Source organism: Nymphaea colorata, chromosome 4 (assembly GCF_008831285.2).
Source record: "Nymphaea colorata isolate Beijing-Zhang1983 chromosome 4, ASM883128v2, whole genome shotgun sequence".
Lineage (NCBI taxonomy): Eukaryota > Viridiplantae > Streptophyta > Magnoliopsida > Nymphaeales > Nymphaeaceae > Nymphaea > Nymphaea colorata.
Genome location: NC_045141.1, coordinates 3,815,100 through 3,833,804, shown reverse-complemented (window position 1 = coordinate 3,833,804; position 18,705 = coordinate 3,815,100). Strand labels below are relative to the sequence as shown.

Sequence of the window (18,705 nt, the reverse complement as noted above, 5' to 3'; positions counted from 1 at the left end):
ACGAATGAGGAGGAGTTGGTGCCCACTAGCAGCCAGACTCTCTCTTTCTCTTAAGATTATCATTAACACTTAAGGATTAGGGTTACATGACTTAAGTAGAGCCCAAAACGGGCTACAAGGCGGGTCGGGTATGGATCCGGACCCGAAACACACAATCTATCAACAATCGACAAGCATAACATACATTAGCATTGTTCTAACTTGAACACAACTATGCCCCCTTACTGCAGAGTTAGACAGAATTTTAAAAACTAAATTAGAAATTGATTCCCAATTTTATACACAGGCAAGTGTCATTCATGTCATATCTAGATCTCAAGTTTTTGAAGAATGCCCAGCTAATGCAGCTAACCAAAATTGCTGTCATCCACATATTACATGGTGACTGGTGATGCTTCAATATCTTTAGAAGGAAGATTAGGCACACTAACCACTAAAGAAACACAAGATTAGAGAAAGAAACAACGAATTACATGGTTCAGCTCATGAGAGCCTATGTCCATGGGAAAGGCACAACGAAAAATATTATTGATCTTGTTGATTAAAATGAGAGTTTTTTTGCCCAAATATATCCAGCAATGCTACAAATTTGCTAAGTAGATTCAGTTGAGAGTCATTTTAGCTTTAGAAAGTGGTTCTAGTTTCTTAGGTTCCAATAGGACATGCTTGATGTTGCTCTTCCAACTTTTATTGCTAAATGAATGCTTTGTATAGGGCAATCAACAATAATACCACAAAGAATGAAAGAACAAAAATACATAAGGGCACCTTAAAAGGAAAACAATGGAATCAACATAAAGCAAAGGACTTGGCTATCCCAAACCGTAAAATACAAAACTCTAGCCATAGCTAGCTGCAAACAACTTTCATTTGCATAGTCAGAAATTGACTAAAACCATTTTCATATCTGTTGTCAATGCACTCGTAATTCATGTCTTACCCACTTCCATAGAGACCACATTCCTTCTTACGGACACAACACCACTTCAGTTTTGCAATAAACCTCTATTGTCTTCTGCATTTTCTGGCAATGGACTTCTTGACTCAAACATCCATTGAAAACATCTCAATGACATTGCATTGTTTGAGAAGCATATAAACTACTCACCCCCAATGATAGCTCGTGAAAACTTTTTTGCAATAAGCTTGAACCAGAACCTACTAAACCAGCATTGATTTTATTCCAGTCTCTTCCCCCCATCTCCATGAATCGACACCAATTCCACCACTCTAACACCCTTCAAATTATTCGTTATAATGAAAATAGCATAATTTGGGTCCAACTCCAAAGGGCCTTCTTCACGCACTAGCCCAGACTTAAGCCAAATTTTCAGTAACTTACTATATTCTTCACTTCACTTCATAGCAGAAATGCCTCCTTACATGCCCGCCAAACCATGTGAGGCACCTTTTGCAGCTCACTCTTTGTTTTCTCCATGCAAGTAATTTACCAATTTCTTTCCCACCACATTTTCCAACAAACTATAAAAGACCACCTTTCAACACTTTGACAGCCATTTTCATTGGAACTTTATTGAATTCCATGCTTGAAGATCCTGAACAACTCCTAAAACAAGGAATTTTTCTCTTCCCAAAATTCTTTATCACCATGTATCAAACCAGCAATCTTGCAGTTAAAAAAAATATGAACAGTACTTTCTTCTTCATTTTTGCACAACATTCAACAGCTGGCCAAACTCACACCCATTCTCTTAAGGCTATCTTGAGTGAGAAGTTTATTCTTACATGCCAAGCAGACAAACCAAAAGGCTTGCACAAGTGCTTTATTTTTTCAAACCAAGTTATGCCATCTTTAACTTTCATTCATATTTCTCACCTTTTCATAGATCTCTCTAGATTTAACTTTTGCAATCCTCTCACACACTCTAAACTATTTGATTATAACATTCCTCTAAACTCATAATCTGTAGAATTTGACTACTCTTTGTCCTATCAATACACAACACTCAACATACTACTCCCTTTTTGCTTTAAGTAGGTTTAAGCCCATATCTCTTAAAATTTCACCACAGTACATACAATCTGTTCTTCCTCCTATTTCCATATGGTACCATTTATTACACCAAAATTTTATTCTTCTTCCATCTCACTTTTCATCTTATATATTCTTCAATTAGTTACCAGCCACAACCTAGACCCTTCCCCCGAGATCCAGCACAATGCTTTTTTAAAGCTCCACATCTAAAGCTGCTCGAATTTCTAAAAGCCCCACCTTCATTATCATTAATTAAAACTGAAAAATAAGTCATGTTCATATAACATATCACTCTTTCCACCCATCCACATCAGATCTTATTTTCAGCATGCTGTCTTGAAGAAACCCCCAAGAAACCTTATCATAAACATTAGATAGGTCCATCTTGAGGCTTGCTACTTTCCCTTTTCTTGAAGAGAACCAGTTAAGAATCTCATTAGCCAAAAAAATACTGGTCAAGAATGTGCCTTCTCTTAAGAAAAGCACTTTGATTAGCATCCATAATCCTTGAAAGAAAACCCTGCATCCGAGCAACCATGATTTTTTAGATACCATTGCAATGTGTAATATGTCTATAATTCTCAATTCTTGTGGCTCCCCTAAACATTGGAATAAGTATCAAGTTAATTCTATTGATACTTTTGAGTATTGTACCTGAACTGAAGAATTTTACGACTGCTTTGCTATCTTGACCAACTATATCCCACATATCTTACTATATCCCACATATCTTGGCACAAGTAGCTCAAGAACCCATCCGGGTCAGCTATGCTATCAATATCTTGGGCTATGCTCAACATCTAAAGTGCACACTACATTACCCACATCAAACTACTATTTTCTTCAGTTTTAACCTTCAGCTTTAGCTTTCATATTCAAACAAGACATATGTGGCTGAATCATCATCCATAAATTGCTCATGGAGGTTAGATGCTGCATTTAAATATCATCATCATTGACATAATGCACACCCTCCACCACTATCTTCTCCACTTGATTCCTAGCCTCTCCATTTTTGGCAATATATGGAAAAGTTTGGTATTTCTATTTCTTTTTCTTGTCCACCGGGCTTTGACTTTATTATCCAAAGTATCTATTCTAGTCTCAACAATTCTTGCAGCTGTTCTCTCACCTTGAATTCTTTATCAATATTCACCAAATTATCCTCTTCCATTTGTCCTTGTAGGTATTGTAACTCAGCCATGAGGATTTTCACATTATTGGATATCTTACCAAAATTTTTCCTATTCAAAGAGTTTTAAGACCAGCTGATTCTTCTCAACTGCTCCATCCCTTAATCATTTCACATTTTCTTTCCACTTTATTCCACTAAATTTGAACTATATTCTTACATCTTCCAACTTTACCCAAGTTTTAATGAACATGAACCTATATCTAGCCTTTCCTCTACTACATGCACCTATCCATAGAAAGTAGTAGACCTTTATCATCAGAAGATGGTTTTGCTATTGCTTGAAAACTATAGTTACAATTAAGCTGCCACTTTGTTCTTCCGCTATAGAAATCCCAATCAAAATTACATTAGTGTAAATCAGTTTCCATCTGTTGGTTAGTCTAAGTAAATCTATGGCCATTATCTTCCACTTTTAAAAATTGACAAGCATCTATAAACTCATTCAAATCTCTATATCCTTTATCAATATGACTTATACACAACAATTGGATATGTCTGATCTTATATATATGCACAAGAAAAATAATATGTAATTTCACAACTAGATTGGTTGGTTATGATTACTGTATACTAAAAAAGCAGTCACGGAAGACTATGTGAAGAACAATGCACCCATTCTGGGTTCTTTTGCTAAACTCCCTTGATCTGGGCTTTGACTGCGGCAGAAACACCGAGACAATGAGAATCATAGAAATTAGTAGAGAGTTGAGCAGAGGAGTTCCAATGATGATAGCCAAGACCAGGAAAAAGGCAACATGGATGTTTGTAGGGGAAGCCATGATGTGGTAATTGAAAGGGAACATAGATGTGGTTTGAAGTGGCACCAAAGCCCTGGTTTATATAGATTGATGGAAAGGGAAGTGGTTGAGCAAGAGTGATCGATCACCTTGATTAGTCCCAATGAAACTGGGGCATTTAGGGTTGTTTGATTGTTGTCCATTGGGACAAGATAGAAAGAATGTTCTGTCCATCACACTACTGTCCTGTCTTCATGGACAATAATGTTCTTTGTCTACTGTTTGATGATTTTAAGCACAGAACATTATGTTACTCTTGTCCAACATTTGTTTCGCATATGTATGTTCTGTCTGTCCTGTTTGATGTTTGTTTCTATTCTGTCTGATCTATCCATTTGCCCGATGTTTGTGTCTTCCATAGTCAGTTCTATCTGTCCTGTCTTGTGTTTGTTTATGTTCTGTTTGAATGGTCTATTATATTCGGTGTTTGTGTCTTCTATGATTAGTTTTGTCCATTATATTTGTTCTATCCACTATATTATGAAAAGAATATCTTATTTTTTGAACATGCTTTATCAAAGTAAATATAAAATTCATAACAATATGTCATATGCAAATCAGTACATTCGATAACATGATCCATAATATATAGCAAAATCAACTCTTTCTTTAGATTTATATATATAACAAAAAGGTTGTTTTTAGAATTTTTTTCTCTAAATTTTTGCACCTATTACTCAGTATTGCATAGAAAATGCTTAGTTAGTATTGGAAAATGAGATATTAAATACAACATGGACATGAAACAATAAAATCTCTTTCTATTTCTCCTTAATTATGCCTTTGGTGATTCTTCAAGGAAAGGATCTGAATGATTGGCCCATCATTGTGGATGCAGTTAATCTCCCCTTCACAAATCACTCATAGGCAACGGTAGATTAGTAGCTTTTCTCTGTCTGTAGCATTCCAACTCCAGCTATTGAAGATAATCCAGCATCTATTCCACACTCTAGAACAAAACTGTTGGTTGGGAAGGCAATATCTTCCTGTTATGAGCTATCAAGTTTCTTCTCCACCATATGCACCAGACTACTATATGAAAATTTGCCAACCAACATGCTTGGAGCCACCTGGTCTTCTGCCCAACTCTCCTGCCAAGGAGTGTGCCTCTTGCCAAACTTGGTGACTTGTGCCACCAGGTACCATTATTATATATATATATATATATATATATATATATATATATATATATATATATATATATATACATACTGGTGGCCTCCAACAATTTGTTTACTTATATACTGTATGTCATTTAATTATTTGCATAGTGTTCCTCAATAATTTTATTATGTCTAAATTTTTGCGGAGAACGTTCTTGGAATTATTTTCTTCTTTGTATCTCATTACTTATAACCATGTGTATCATTAATCTCACTTGAGTGCAAAATTAATACATTGTTTTCTGTGGATTAGGAGCTAAAAAAAAGATACCTAAATGAGTAAGATGGCTACTTGTGATGCTATCAATCGTATTTTGTGTTTGTAACTTGGTCCATAAATGCATATTTATGCACACTTGGATGTTATGTTGAAGAAGATAACCCTGTCTTTCACTTGGCAGTAGAAAATAAGTGATAGAGAAGGGAAGGAAGCACATATATCACATGCATCTATTCTAAAATCAGTTAAATTATGTTATGATATATACATTCTTTTGTCTTTGGAACTTCATATGTAAGAGCCCATATTGACGTTCAAGTAGGAGCCATCTTAAACTCTCATCGTGTATGCAAACCCGAAAAATTATAGAACATGAGAATGTTAGTTGTTAAACAAGTGAAAATAATTCAAACATAGAACCGCAAATTGGCTTGTCTATCTCTGGTTCCAGTTTATGCTCCTTAGGATCATAAACTCAGCAACAAGAATACAGTAAGGCTCTTTTAAACACAAGCAGAGTGTTATCAAGCGTAGTAGATAGTAGCTGTAGAAAAATATGGGAAGCGATACTTTTCTTGCTACTTGAACTTCTGGAAAACACTAGATTTTCTTCTGTAGCAAGATAACTCAGCAACAAGGAAATAGTAAGGCTCTTTTAAACACAAGCAGAGTGTTATCAAGCGTAGTAGATAGAAGCTGTAGAAAAATGTGGGAAGCGATGCTTTTCTTGCTACTTGAACTTCTGAAAACCGCTAGATTTTCATCTGCTGCAAGATAGCTCAGCAGCAAGAAAACAGTAAGGCTCTTTTAAACACAAGCAGAGTGTTAGCAAGTGTAGTAGATAGTATCTGTAGAAAAATATGGGAAGCGATGCTTTTCTTGCTACTTGAACTTCTGAAAAATGCTAGATTTTCATCTACTGATGACTCTCACTAGTAAAGATCTGGTTAATTGATTTTCAACCAAAATGGTAGAGAGAATGTCATCGAACTAATTAATAGAATGAACGAGATTAATCTACCAACAACACAACAAAAAAGTTTTCTTTTATTGCTGTTTTTATTCCCCCCCACACTGACTTTCCTTACAAGTTGAATTTCAGGGTTAGTGACCTATATCATAGAAAAGGAAGTCTTAACTTTCTCGACATTTATATGCTTGATTGCCATCAAGAAAAAAGAAAAGAAAAAAACAAATCAAGCAATCAAGTGTCCCCAAGACAAATTAGTGGGTCGTTTTCAAGAAAAACTAAGGACCAGACCATGTGAAAAAAATATTAGTAGCTGAATAAGGAAAAAAATGGTTGGAGGAACAACTGGTTGGAGGGGCTCCTCCCCACAGTTTAATTTACACTTATAAGTGGAGTTGGAGAAAAGCAGAGGCTTGTTTTGGAAATGCCAACCTAGCATTATTTGTCCAAGTGCAGATAAAAAAACAGGATTGCCGTTAGGCTTTCCAAAAATCCACATCCACAAGAAGTACAAGAAAATCAACAAGATACCAGGAAGGGAAGAGCAGAAAGTTTATGAAGAGAATGGGCGTTAGCTTACCGTTGATGAAGGCACAAGTGAAGCCCATGAGGAAGCTTATGGAAACCATAAGGAAACTGAGTAACACAAAATTGAATGGTTGTTTTTGCCGACAGATGTGCAAGGGGATCAAAACTAAAACCAACCAAAAGGAAAGAACAAAATCAATTCAGTCAATAAATTTCTTAGAAATGACGAACTAGCAGCAGATTCAAGCAAGATACATTCAGTGATGCCAAGATCATCCACGACCAAGAAGCTAAAAATTAGAAAGGAAGGCAGAAAAAATGACAAAAATCGTTAGGAATATGAGAACAATTGAAAAATAAGAAATAGGGGAAGGGTGCAGCAGATGATCGAGAGAGGCGCAACAAGAAGAGACAGAAAGTGAGAAATTTTTGCTGGAAACACAAGAAGGAAATGAGAGTAGTACTCACTGATGAAAGGCAGAACACAATTGACAATGGAGATGGCGAGTCTAAGGGTTATCGTGACTAAGAAGTCAGCAATCGGATGAACGGCTACTACGACGGCACATACCACGACGGTGAGGAGGATTTGCATGTGAGGATGGAATAGATCTTTTGGATGAGAAAGAGAAAGAGAAAGAGAAAGAGAAAGAAAAAGAGAAAGGGCGAGGGCAGCTCGGGGGTAGAGACGAAGGAGAAGGAGAGAAAGGGTTAGGGAAGCTCAGGGGCAGAGACGGAGGAGAAGGGGCAGCTCGGGGGTGGCAGAGCGGAAGAAGAAGGAGAGAAAGAGAAAGGGTGAGGGCAGCTTGGGGTTGGGGGACTGACCACGGGGAGAGACTGAGATGTTCCTCGAGGCACTGTTCCATGGTAAACCACAGAACGCATTGGAACACCTCAGCCTTTTGTACTCTCCTGATCATTCTTTGTCCGACGTTTGCATCAAATTTGCCTAAATATAACGCATCTGTTTCGTTCTGTGGTGTTCCAATGCATTCAAATGACCTCTTATTGTCTTGTAGGCAACGTGGCTTCCGCCTAACATAGATGGCTGCCTGCATGCCATTGTTCAGTGTTCATACTCGTCTTTTTGCTTTTCCTTTGTAGCCTAGATTAGTATCACTAAATTTTCATTGATCATTGGTAATATAAAGCAAAACTTTCCTTTCAGCTCCAATTTGGTGGAAGTAACATCTGAAAGTCATCAAGTTGATGAGAGAGGAAACGCTTGAGAAGAAGACTTTACCACAAGTTCAAATATGAGCATACCCCTTAATTAAAAGTGGGGCCCAAAGTTGCTTATCAACCAAGTCTTGTGGGTAAATTAATTAGTAGCGCAAATTAATTCTTGGTTTTGTGAGGAATTCTTGCATTGTTAATCTGATTTGCATGGAAGCTTGCCTACTGGAGGACGAATACAAGACATACCTCTAGGTCAGAAACCATAACAAAAACTGATGATCGAGTAACCTTCTCTCAGAATTTCAAAACTCTCCATTAATCCAAGCTGTCAAAAGTTTCCCGTGTTTGAGGAAATTAATATGGAGTATATTACAAATACTGGAAAAATATGGCTTCTTTATGAATTAAGACAATTTTGCTGAGACATTAGTGAAAAATTCAAGAAAAGCTATTTGACAAAATTTGTCACTCGGTTTGGTCGACTGACCTAGAGTATAACAGACAATATTTAATATAACCCACAATATTTTTCTACGCTCACATTTTTCTCACCTCAAAAAGGTGTGCATCTAACAAGTACTAAAAGGATGGAGTTGGAGTGGTTAGATGCGATGGTATCCATGAGCGAACTTCATGTATGAATCTTTCTGCAGGCTTTTTCTTCGTTGACGAAAAGGGGGTGGAGCAGAGTCGACTTACGTGATGGATATTAATCATTCAACTCCTTTCCGGCAGTGTTCGGTAACCATTGACCGGCTGCAGGATGTAACTCTTCACCTGCAACCTGCAACGCCAACATGTCAACAGCGCATTGCATATTCCTATATTTCTGGAACTTACGAGACGGCCTGATGCACACTATCATTCATTTAATTTGCTAGTAAAGCAATTAGCTGATTTCACTTTGTCTGCTAACCTGGTTATATTTGATGCACTATTTTTCATATGCTAATATAGAATATTAGTTAATGACTAAAATGCTTTTAGTTCATACGGAAGGAAAACTTTTTGCAAAGACAAAATTAAAAATAAAAAAAGTAAAAAAGAAAAACTATGAAGGACATTTCTTTTTAATAAATTATCAGAATGTCGTTCCCTCTTTTACTGCACACGGTGCATCCAGCGCACATGACTTTTCCGCCATCCACTTTAAGTGCGTTAATTTTGCCATCTAGTCGTATTATAGTCGTATTATGTGAATCTACTTCACAATAAAACCATTAGAAAAAGCTACTTGAGTTAAGCAGACGGGAATTTGGATTGATCTAATCGAAAAGTCAACTGCGCGGAGTCAGCTGCTTCATATATTTAAAAAATTATATTTCTTTTGACGTTTTTTATGTTTTATGTTTATATTTATATGTTGAGATCAATCAATGAAACTTAGAAATACTACGTCGCACCAGACAACCAATTTTGAACTACTAAAGTTAGCATCATTTTGTTTACGGGATGGATAGGCGGACTGAACAACTGACTGTGGCTTTGATGTGTCGTCGCATGCGACTGTGGCTTTGATGTGTCGTCGCATGCGGCCCCCTTTCTCTAGAACGTTGGCAAATAACCATGAAGATCGTCGCTAAGGCCTTACTCCTTAGCAAATGGCTAAAGCTGCTCCCACCTAGATGGTGCGCGTTCCAAAAAGAAAAAAAAAGAATTCTGCAAAGATTTTTGTCTATATGGGTACTGTATCATCATCGGTAAAAGTATATATACTTGAGCTCCGGCATCTGTTATAGATTATGGCAATCACATTTGCCACTCCAATAAATTTTTTTGTTAACTAAAAAAATTGTCGCTTGTAAAGCTCCAGCCCAAAATTTCTAAAAGTCATCTTATAATGACTACCAAGATCAGAAGTAGAAAAACAACAAAATAAACATACATCCTAATATGCAAATACGTTATATATATAAATATGTTATATATATTCATATATATATATATATATATATATATATGAATTTCATTAAACGAGTCAACATAGAAAGAGAAATGGATGCAGAATCAAGGTACAAAGGCGATTACAAAGAGTAGCCAGCAACAAGATTATAAACAGACTTAGGTTACCAACAAGTTTTTACAACCGCAAAAATATTCAGCCCAACATTATGGTGCATGAGTTGGAAAATCATAACATTCCCCTCCAAAAAGCACATTGTTCCTAAACTAGATTTGCCACTAGAAAGTGCACAACCAAGTTATCCAAAGAAAGCACCCTTTTTGTTATCTCCTTATAGCTGTTGCTCCAGAGAGAAGATCACGAGCAAACGATTCCTGTGAGACCACTGGAGAAGGATGCTGCCAAGATTCGTGATAAAGTTTCTGAACTTCTTTGCATGCCTAGAAAAGATGGGAGGTACTTTCATCATCCTGTTCACATATAGCACAACAACTAGCGAGGTGTAAACTGCATTTCTTCAAAATTCAAATTGCACTGGGTGTAGAACTTATCTTGCATAATGAACCATGCATGCAACTTATCTAGCTCTGGGTGAAAGGCCATATCCCCAAAGAAAATGCTTTGGTCATGGGGTTCAATTGAGCGACTTGCCATACATGTCTGCTGAATAGAGAGCCTCCATCTCATGCTCGTCAAGGGAACTGGATGAGGATACAGAAAACTCAATGCAATCTAACTCCGCACGAACAATAATATCATTATAGCGGTATGAATTCAACTCTGCCAACCACCGCTGGATGACCGACTGCAAGCGCAAATCTTTGCCATCATGGTCCACGCCGGCCAACCAAACTGAACCACCAGGCCTTGGAAACCTGGCTCTTGAAGCCAAACTTGTTCAAAAGTGCACATCTTCACACGAGAGAGAGAGAGAGGGACAATTCAATCCTCTTAGATGGTGGATGTTGCCAGATGATCAAAATTTAAAAATTTAGTGCCAAAAAACAGTCACTATATTTGCATTAGTAACAGTTAATTGTGCACAAACGGTTTATGGTGGCTTAGAAACAACTTTTAGTTATTTAACAATAATTTTTTAAATTTTAGCTATTCAACAAATATACGGCATGCGGCAGCATTGTCTTTTGATATATATATATATATATATATATATCACACACACGTGTCTTGGTCAAGTTATTTTGTGTATGTATATTTATTTATTTATTTTTGTGCGTCCGTGTGTGTGTGTGTTCAATCAATTTTCCTCTATCAATGACCATTTTTAACCGCATAGATATATGTTTGTCTCATCTTCATTGCATGTGTTTGACTAAAAGTGTCCAATCCCCTTCAGTATTTGGTGCAACATATACCATGTGTAGAGGTGTATCAAAAACAATACCTCAAGCTAGCCAGCATGGCAGCAACACATGCTGTGCACATGTCTAGATCGGCAGCTCAACAGTCTCCTTATCAATGACTAACATAATGACAGCCTTTTCAAAACCATTATAATCTGTATGGCAAATTAGACTGCACTAGGGCGTCTAGGTTTATTCCTTGTTCTTCAATGGTACCAAAAAACTGAAGTATGTAACATTATAAAAAAAAACCATGAAGTATTCTTTACGTAAGAAAAATGTGAAGCATTATGCCATTCTTGCAAAGCTTTGTCTAAGAGAAAAAAGAAGAGTAACTACTGATTATACAACATAAACAAGCCAAAATAAAAGTACAAAGCAAAAAGCTTACGAGTCCCATGCAATAAAATGCATTAGAGCAGAAGCAAAATTCAACTCATGAATCTCAGTGCACTAAAAATTGACAAAAGCTTCAAATCAAAATCAGATCACTCACAACTCTACTTGTTACCATCAAGAAGCAACTCTACTTGTAACCATCAACAAGCATACCATATGTTAGTATTCCAACTTGAACACAACTGGTACCCATCAATGTATTGATATTATTCTTTTGAAAAGGACGTTGTCGTGGAGGACATAGATGTATTGTTGTTGCATGATTCATGGGCTAACCTATCTGAGATTAATGACATGAAGAATATCTGGGGCGCTATGTTGTAAACAACTGCGGGTGGGTGGTAGTGAAAATGAAAATTGTAGATAAGAATGTAGTGGTGAACGAGAAAGGAGTGAAAGATAAGAAGAAAGGGAAGGAAGTAGCAAACGTTGAGGGAGGAAAAGTCAAGGCGGTTAGGGGAAGAAGATGAATGCAAGATCAATTTAGATGAATGAATCTAGGAGATACTTGTCTCTTGGAGCAATACATCGTCAAAAGGAAAGAGGAAGAGGAAGAAGAAACTGACTGTGCTTCCTTGGGAACAGGCAAACAAAGTAGAAGAGGAAAATGAAGAAGTCTAACGGAAAGGTTGTTCGGTAGATAGAGGAAGACAAACAAATACAAGAGGAAGATGAAGGAGTTTGGGATGAAGATAGAGTAGAGGAAGACATACACAAGAAATAGAAGAAAAGGTAGAGAGGGCCACCTATGTCCATATACTAGAAAAGGAGGAGGTTAGAGAGAAGAAGAGGCTGACACCTAGTCATCAGACAATGGAGATGACCATCGATGGAGGCCAGAGGAAGATTGAGTAACAACAACACCAAAAGATGGAGAGGACAAGGACTGAAGGCACTGGGATATATGCCTGCCTTCGTAGAAGAAAAGTGGCAGAGTATGATGAAATACAACAAAGAATGCCGGTGTTAACCGAAGCCAATGCCTCATCGAGGTATAATAGCTACTTGCTTTATAACTTGTGCAACGTCTGTGATCATGTGCCAAGTGCGATATTGTGTGTTGATAGTGCGATGGTGTGTGAGAAAATGAATGATTTGTGTGATAGTATGAACAATACTATTTCATTTGTGAGTGACCGGTTGTGTATTTGCAATAATATGTTTTTGATTTGACATAAATAAAGGTGCATTCAATGGCACAATGCATTGTTTTGGTACGATGAGCTAAGCAACTATAAGAAGGACAAATTTGTGGAGCATGCATATTGGCAGGATCCTGGATAATGGCTGGATCGGCATGTCCTATAGGCTTGTCTATTCTCTCGCCAAAAAGGGAAACTCTTAGACGAACACATTTGTTTTCAGTGGATTTGAGATGACCATGAAGCTAAAGGACATTGCAAGACTAAAATGTATGAAGTGTCAAGAGAATGCAGTTGTTGGGAGCTCCAAGTACGATATGATAAGGAGGTACATGGAGCTACTTGGCTTGTTCAAAGTTTAAGTTTGCAGCTGTCTATTTAGGAAGGGGAAGTCGAAAATGTATCTACCATGCACAATTAAATCAATGAACCGTCCATCACAAGAAACTTACAAAGAATTAGTATCCATTTTTTTTTTTTTGGACTGTCAATATCCAATGATAATTATAGCACAAGAATAAGCTAGATTACATGCAATTCTTCAATGACTTGGTAGTGTTAGACAATTATTCATGGGGTGCAATTATGCTGGACCATTTATTTATCCAACTACACCGATTGAAACAGGGCACTCATTCCATCGAAGGATTGGCCATTGATACTGATATAGTTTATATCAAACAAAATATTGCACATATTACCATCTTAGTACATAATTTGTGCTTAAATATGCATATGTGTCATCTTTGCAGGTCTGGATGTGGAAATATGTACCTTTTTTGTGTTTGAATTTACGCCACCAAATGCTGGTGTCTTCCCAATAATGGTACAATTTTTTATACATCCTACACGAGAGGAAAATAATAAAGGGCAGAGGATCAAACATGTATCTTACACCTGCATGTTGTGCGATAGATGTGATGCAATAGTTACTAAATTTGTAAGACTTATTTCATGTGTAGGTTAGCTGGAGACCATATAGGGAGGAAGAACACAACGACATGACTAAAATTCTTCAGGTTATGAAGATGTCATGCAGAGATATATGGCTATTATGCATGAATGAGGTTGAGATGTAGCAGGACAGTAGAGTTTCTTCAGTGTATTTCAAAGCCAATGAAAGAATATGATAAAATAAAGAACACGTGATTTCTAGCATAGAGATGAATGGAGACCTCTATTGGCTGGAGAACTAGAGGATTGGGAAAGGGGAGGTGTGAGGCACGTCCATACGCTAGGCAGGGGTTCACACCAAGGTACCTCAAGCTTTACTGGCAGAAAGTGCACTCACATCCTACTATGAGATATAGGATGAAGTACCCCACCAACCAAAGTAAATGCAGGCAACTACATTCAGTAGTCAATGTCAAACCCGTGGAGCCCCCAAGCACACTGATTTCTCCATAGTTCCTGTCATGGCTGCAAGTTAGTCTAGTGGTTGTGTTCTTTATAGGCACCCTAGATTTGTCCTCCTCTATTGCATGTGCATGTTCCCTCCTCAAGCTAACCTCATCCCTTGGACACACAACACGAAGAAACCAATAACTTGAAAGACATCTTTTTTAATTTGTTGCAAGAAATAAGAAAACGGAATAAAAACATGGAAGATATGCATCGAAGCAATGTATAGTTAAATAGTTGGCTGATGAAACAGTTGAATGATACAAAATAAATGCCAATTACTTTCGTAATATTTTATAATATTTAAATAATTAGTTACCAAAATATTCTTTGCTTTAGACTTGTTTGAAATAGATTGATCTCATCTTAGTTCAAAACAGATGCATTGCAATCATACAAATACAACACATTGCACTGTTCAAAATCAATGGATTTGATGAGTGGCAAATAGTATTGCTCACTGAATTCCACGATATATCACACTGTGCATTGTAAATGCCATCACACATTTCCACTGCCCTGCACCCACATTCGTCCTTCTCCATTGCCTATGCATATTCCCTCTTCAAGCCAGCTTCATCCCCAGACAGGCAACATGATGAAATCAATAGGCACACAAGTTCCAACACCTTTATTTGTTTTGGCATCTTCAATTACAGTATAATCCTTCTTGCATTCATGGGAAACATCACTAGGCAATATGTTTTCGATAGAGAGTTCCCTCCAGCAACATCGTAACATTCAGCTGCAGGCAATGAACACTAGTTTTATTTGTCATATTCGTACTTTTTTCCTGCCAATTCAGATTATTCACTACTGATTTTAGCTAATGATGAAAGGACAATAGCTATGCCATCTAAAGTGTGTGAAGTTTAACGATTAATATCACACATATTAGCCTCCAACACTATGTGTATCCAAGAAAAGTGTAATGCAGTGAGCGACATAGGACTGTTAATACCCTCATCACATATGATAGTACGAGTATATTATGTAAGCGACAAAGTATCACACATAACCTGCACGATAGTGTATGTGAGCGTGTGCAAACATTATTACATTTTCAATTACATTTGAACTGTGTATGCATTAATGAGCGAGAGTGTATAGCCGAGAGCCTGTATGATAGTGTGTGGGAATCATATCCCTGTTGCCTGCATGTTTTCTTCATGTCTGTGAGCAGTGTTTAGGTTTATAGAGTATCGAAGAGCTTGTTTGGTTTCTTTCAATGACCATCCATTGAACATTACACAAAATATGCTTATTGACAACACATTATTCCCAGCACATACATGTAACCCCATGTGTTAAGATCAACTCAGCTGTTGAACCATCTCTTCAATCAAAGGTTCCAAATTGACATTCTTCTCCTTTCATCTGAAAAGTGACAAAGCAACAAAAAAGTCCCATTTGACATGCTTACCTATTTCTAAGTACCTCAAACGTAGCAGTACTAAGGATTTTAAAACACTTTTTTCACTATGCAATGATGAAGGGTCGGATCTCTCTATCCCCTTCAAATCTCTCTCCCTTCGTCCTGTGGATGCATTTTTGTTGTTTGTTGATCTCACTCTCTTCCCCAAATATTGTTGGTCAGCAACAACCGGGTGCCGGCAGGAATGGAGATTTGGCAATGGGGTGTTGGCAGAAACGAAGGGTCCGCAAGGTGTGCTAATGATAGCGATGTGAGGTGTCATGTGACAGTTTCTCTTTCTCCATTTAAAAGTTTTTGCCTTTTAAGTAAAACGCTTGGAGATATAGAGAGAAGTTCTTGTTTGTCCTCCATTCGCTTGCTTGATTTGTTGGGTATGCCAGAGAATTGTGAAAAGAAAGGGAAGAAATGGAGGGAACTAGCAACGATTCTACATTGACACTCTTCTTGCTTCATCTTCTTTTAATTGATTTTGCTAATGGCCATGTATTTTGGAGAGAATTTTTGATCTAAAACCGTGTTACTCCTAGACAAAGAAAGTATGGGATCTCTCCAAATTTTTGATATATTTATATATTTCCTTTGCATTTTGAGTGAAAATTACTGTTTCTGGAGTGGAGTTCCATTCTTTGTTCATGATTTTATGATTTTGTATCTACCATCTCATAATCCAAACTCAAGGAAAAAGAAACCTAAAAGCTAGTCTTGTTGATTGTTTCGAACGCCTTATGTTCCTGCATTTTTTTTAAGCCTCTGATCCTCTTTGTTTGTTCTTGATGAGGAACTCACTCAAACATGAAGAGAGAGAGAGAGAGACAGAGACAGAGACAGAGAAAGACTTTGGCATTAATGCTGATCGACCACTACTGAGGGGAAAAAGGGGAAAGCGTCACAAAGTTTTCCTTTTCTGTTCTTCATTTTCGTTTTATAGTGGATGCAGGAGCCATCTCTTATTGATCTCAGCCACTAGCGAGATCAATGATCATTGATAAGAACTTAGCCTATTTCAAAATGCATCATCCATAGTTTTATTGTCGATCTTGATCACAAGGGTTTTATGGAACAAAATGCATCAGAGGTGCTGTCACCGGCCAGCGGTGATTAGATTTTCTTATCGGTCCCATTCATGGTCTGTTGTGTTCTCTATCATGTCTTCTTCTTCTTTTTAAATTATAATTTTTTTCTCTACATATTTATTTATTCTCTGTTACTTCAGTTCAACAAGTGAGTGAAATGAAATGTGATAATTTGGGTTGATTATCCAAAAAAATGCCATAGAAACTCAACTTACATTTCCTCCCCTTTGTGCAGGTCATAGCTAAATTTTGGATGGCCATTCAAAGCTTCAGGTGCAAATAATTGGGTTGGGAGGCAACTGTTTGATTCAAAATGATTTCGCTATCCCTATCTAAGTTATTTCATATTCATATGTGAGAAGAACGAATTTGGGGAGCACATTCATCCACTTCTCGAGAAAAACTGTACAGTGTTGTGCCCTCCTTTCTTTTTCCTGATCTTTGCATTTTTTTGCCTTTTTGTCAATATTAGTTGCTGGAGTTTTGTTCCCTTCCAGCCAGTTTCTTGTGCAACCGCAAGCTATATGCATTTTACATTTTGACAAACTGATACATAAAGTACATATACTATTCATTCATTTCTATCTAGTGTCTAAAAAGAATGATGGTTAACGACACACACAATGATAAGGATGCCAACATCATGGTAAGGATCATTTGGAAAGGATCATGGCAAAAATCAAGGCGATAGATTATGGAAACAGTTACAGCAAAAATCAAGAAACGGTTTTGTTGATAATGAATATCTTGTAACAGCTCCTTAAAATAAGGAGTTATCTCAGCTGTAATGCCTATATAAGAGATTGACATACTTTGTCAATTTTAAGGCCGATGGCCTTCCATGGGTAAAAAAAATATGTTCCACGTTAATCCCCTAAGTTTTTTCTGTTACTGCTTCATATTTTTCAACATGGTATCCGAGCAGGATGCTTGAAAAAGAAGATCAACACCCAAAGATGACTTGCAGACGACCAAAGAGATCGCTGCCTTCTTCACCAAAGCGAGGAATCGATCCTTTGTGAACAAAATCTTCAAGAATCAAGCTTGAGATTTCTGAATTGCTGTCAGAGCATGATCTACCTCCACAAAATCTCCATGGCAAATTTGGAATTTGTGAAACGCCGTCCAATTTGAGGGAAGATGAAAAGAATGATGGTTAACGACACACACAATGATAAGGATGCCAACATCATGGTAAGGATCGTTTGGAAAAGATCATGGCAAAAATCAAGGCGATAGATTATGAAAACAGTTACAACAAAAATCAAGGAACAGTTTTGTTGATAATGAATATCTTGTAACAACTCCTTAAAATAAGGAGTTATCTTAGCTGTAATGCCTATATAAGAGATTGACATACTTTGTCAATTTTAAGGCCGATGGCCTTATGTGGGTAAAGAAAATATGTGCCATGTTAATCCCCTAAGCTTTTTCTGTTATTGGTTTATGTTTTTCAACACTGTCTACTGATTTTTTTTCTTTCTTTCTTTTTTGTTTGTTTGTTAGTGATTTACTATAGACAGCCTTTGGTTGAGTGAAAAAATGTTTATGATTGCCATCTTAATCCAGATTGCATATTGGTGATCAAAATCCTCCTCTTATTCTTGATAAAAAAAGAAAAATTATTACTGTGGCATACTTATGACACGGTTAAAACCTACGGAAAATTATATGAATGGTATTTTGGAAGTATCTTGTCATTATCATAATAAGGAAAAAGCTTAATAACTTCCAAGGTTTAAGCTACTACGTATTTGGGAATCTTGATTTCTTGTACAACGTGCACCTTTTGGCTTTCTGATTTGGCTTTAATCTTTTATCTGTAGCAGCATATCATAATGAGGGGCATTTTATGAGCTCACATATCTATCCATTCTTTTGTGACTACTAAAATATAGGTCTAATATAGTGTAAATATGACTTGTTTTTATTCCTTGAAT

At 37.0% G+C, this 18,705-nt stretch overlaps 1 long non-coding RNA gene across 1 annotated transcript in view; it reads right to left on the bottom strand.

Annotated features, from left to right (window-relative positions):
• LOC116252725 (uncharacterized) overlaps positions 1-7,625 on the bottom strand; it is a 56,414-nt gene extending 48,789 nt beyond the window's left edge. The window contains exons 1-2 of the long non-coding RNA XR_004172287.2: positions 7,338-7,625; positions 6,922-7,035 (exon numbers count right to left, since the gene is read on the bottom strand). This is a non-coding gene — a long non-coding RNA (uncharacterized LOC116252725). The remainder of the gene's footprint in view (positions 1-6,921; positions 7,036-7,337) is intronic.
• Positions 7,626-18,705: the final 11,080 nt, after the last annotated feature.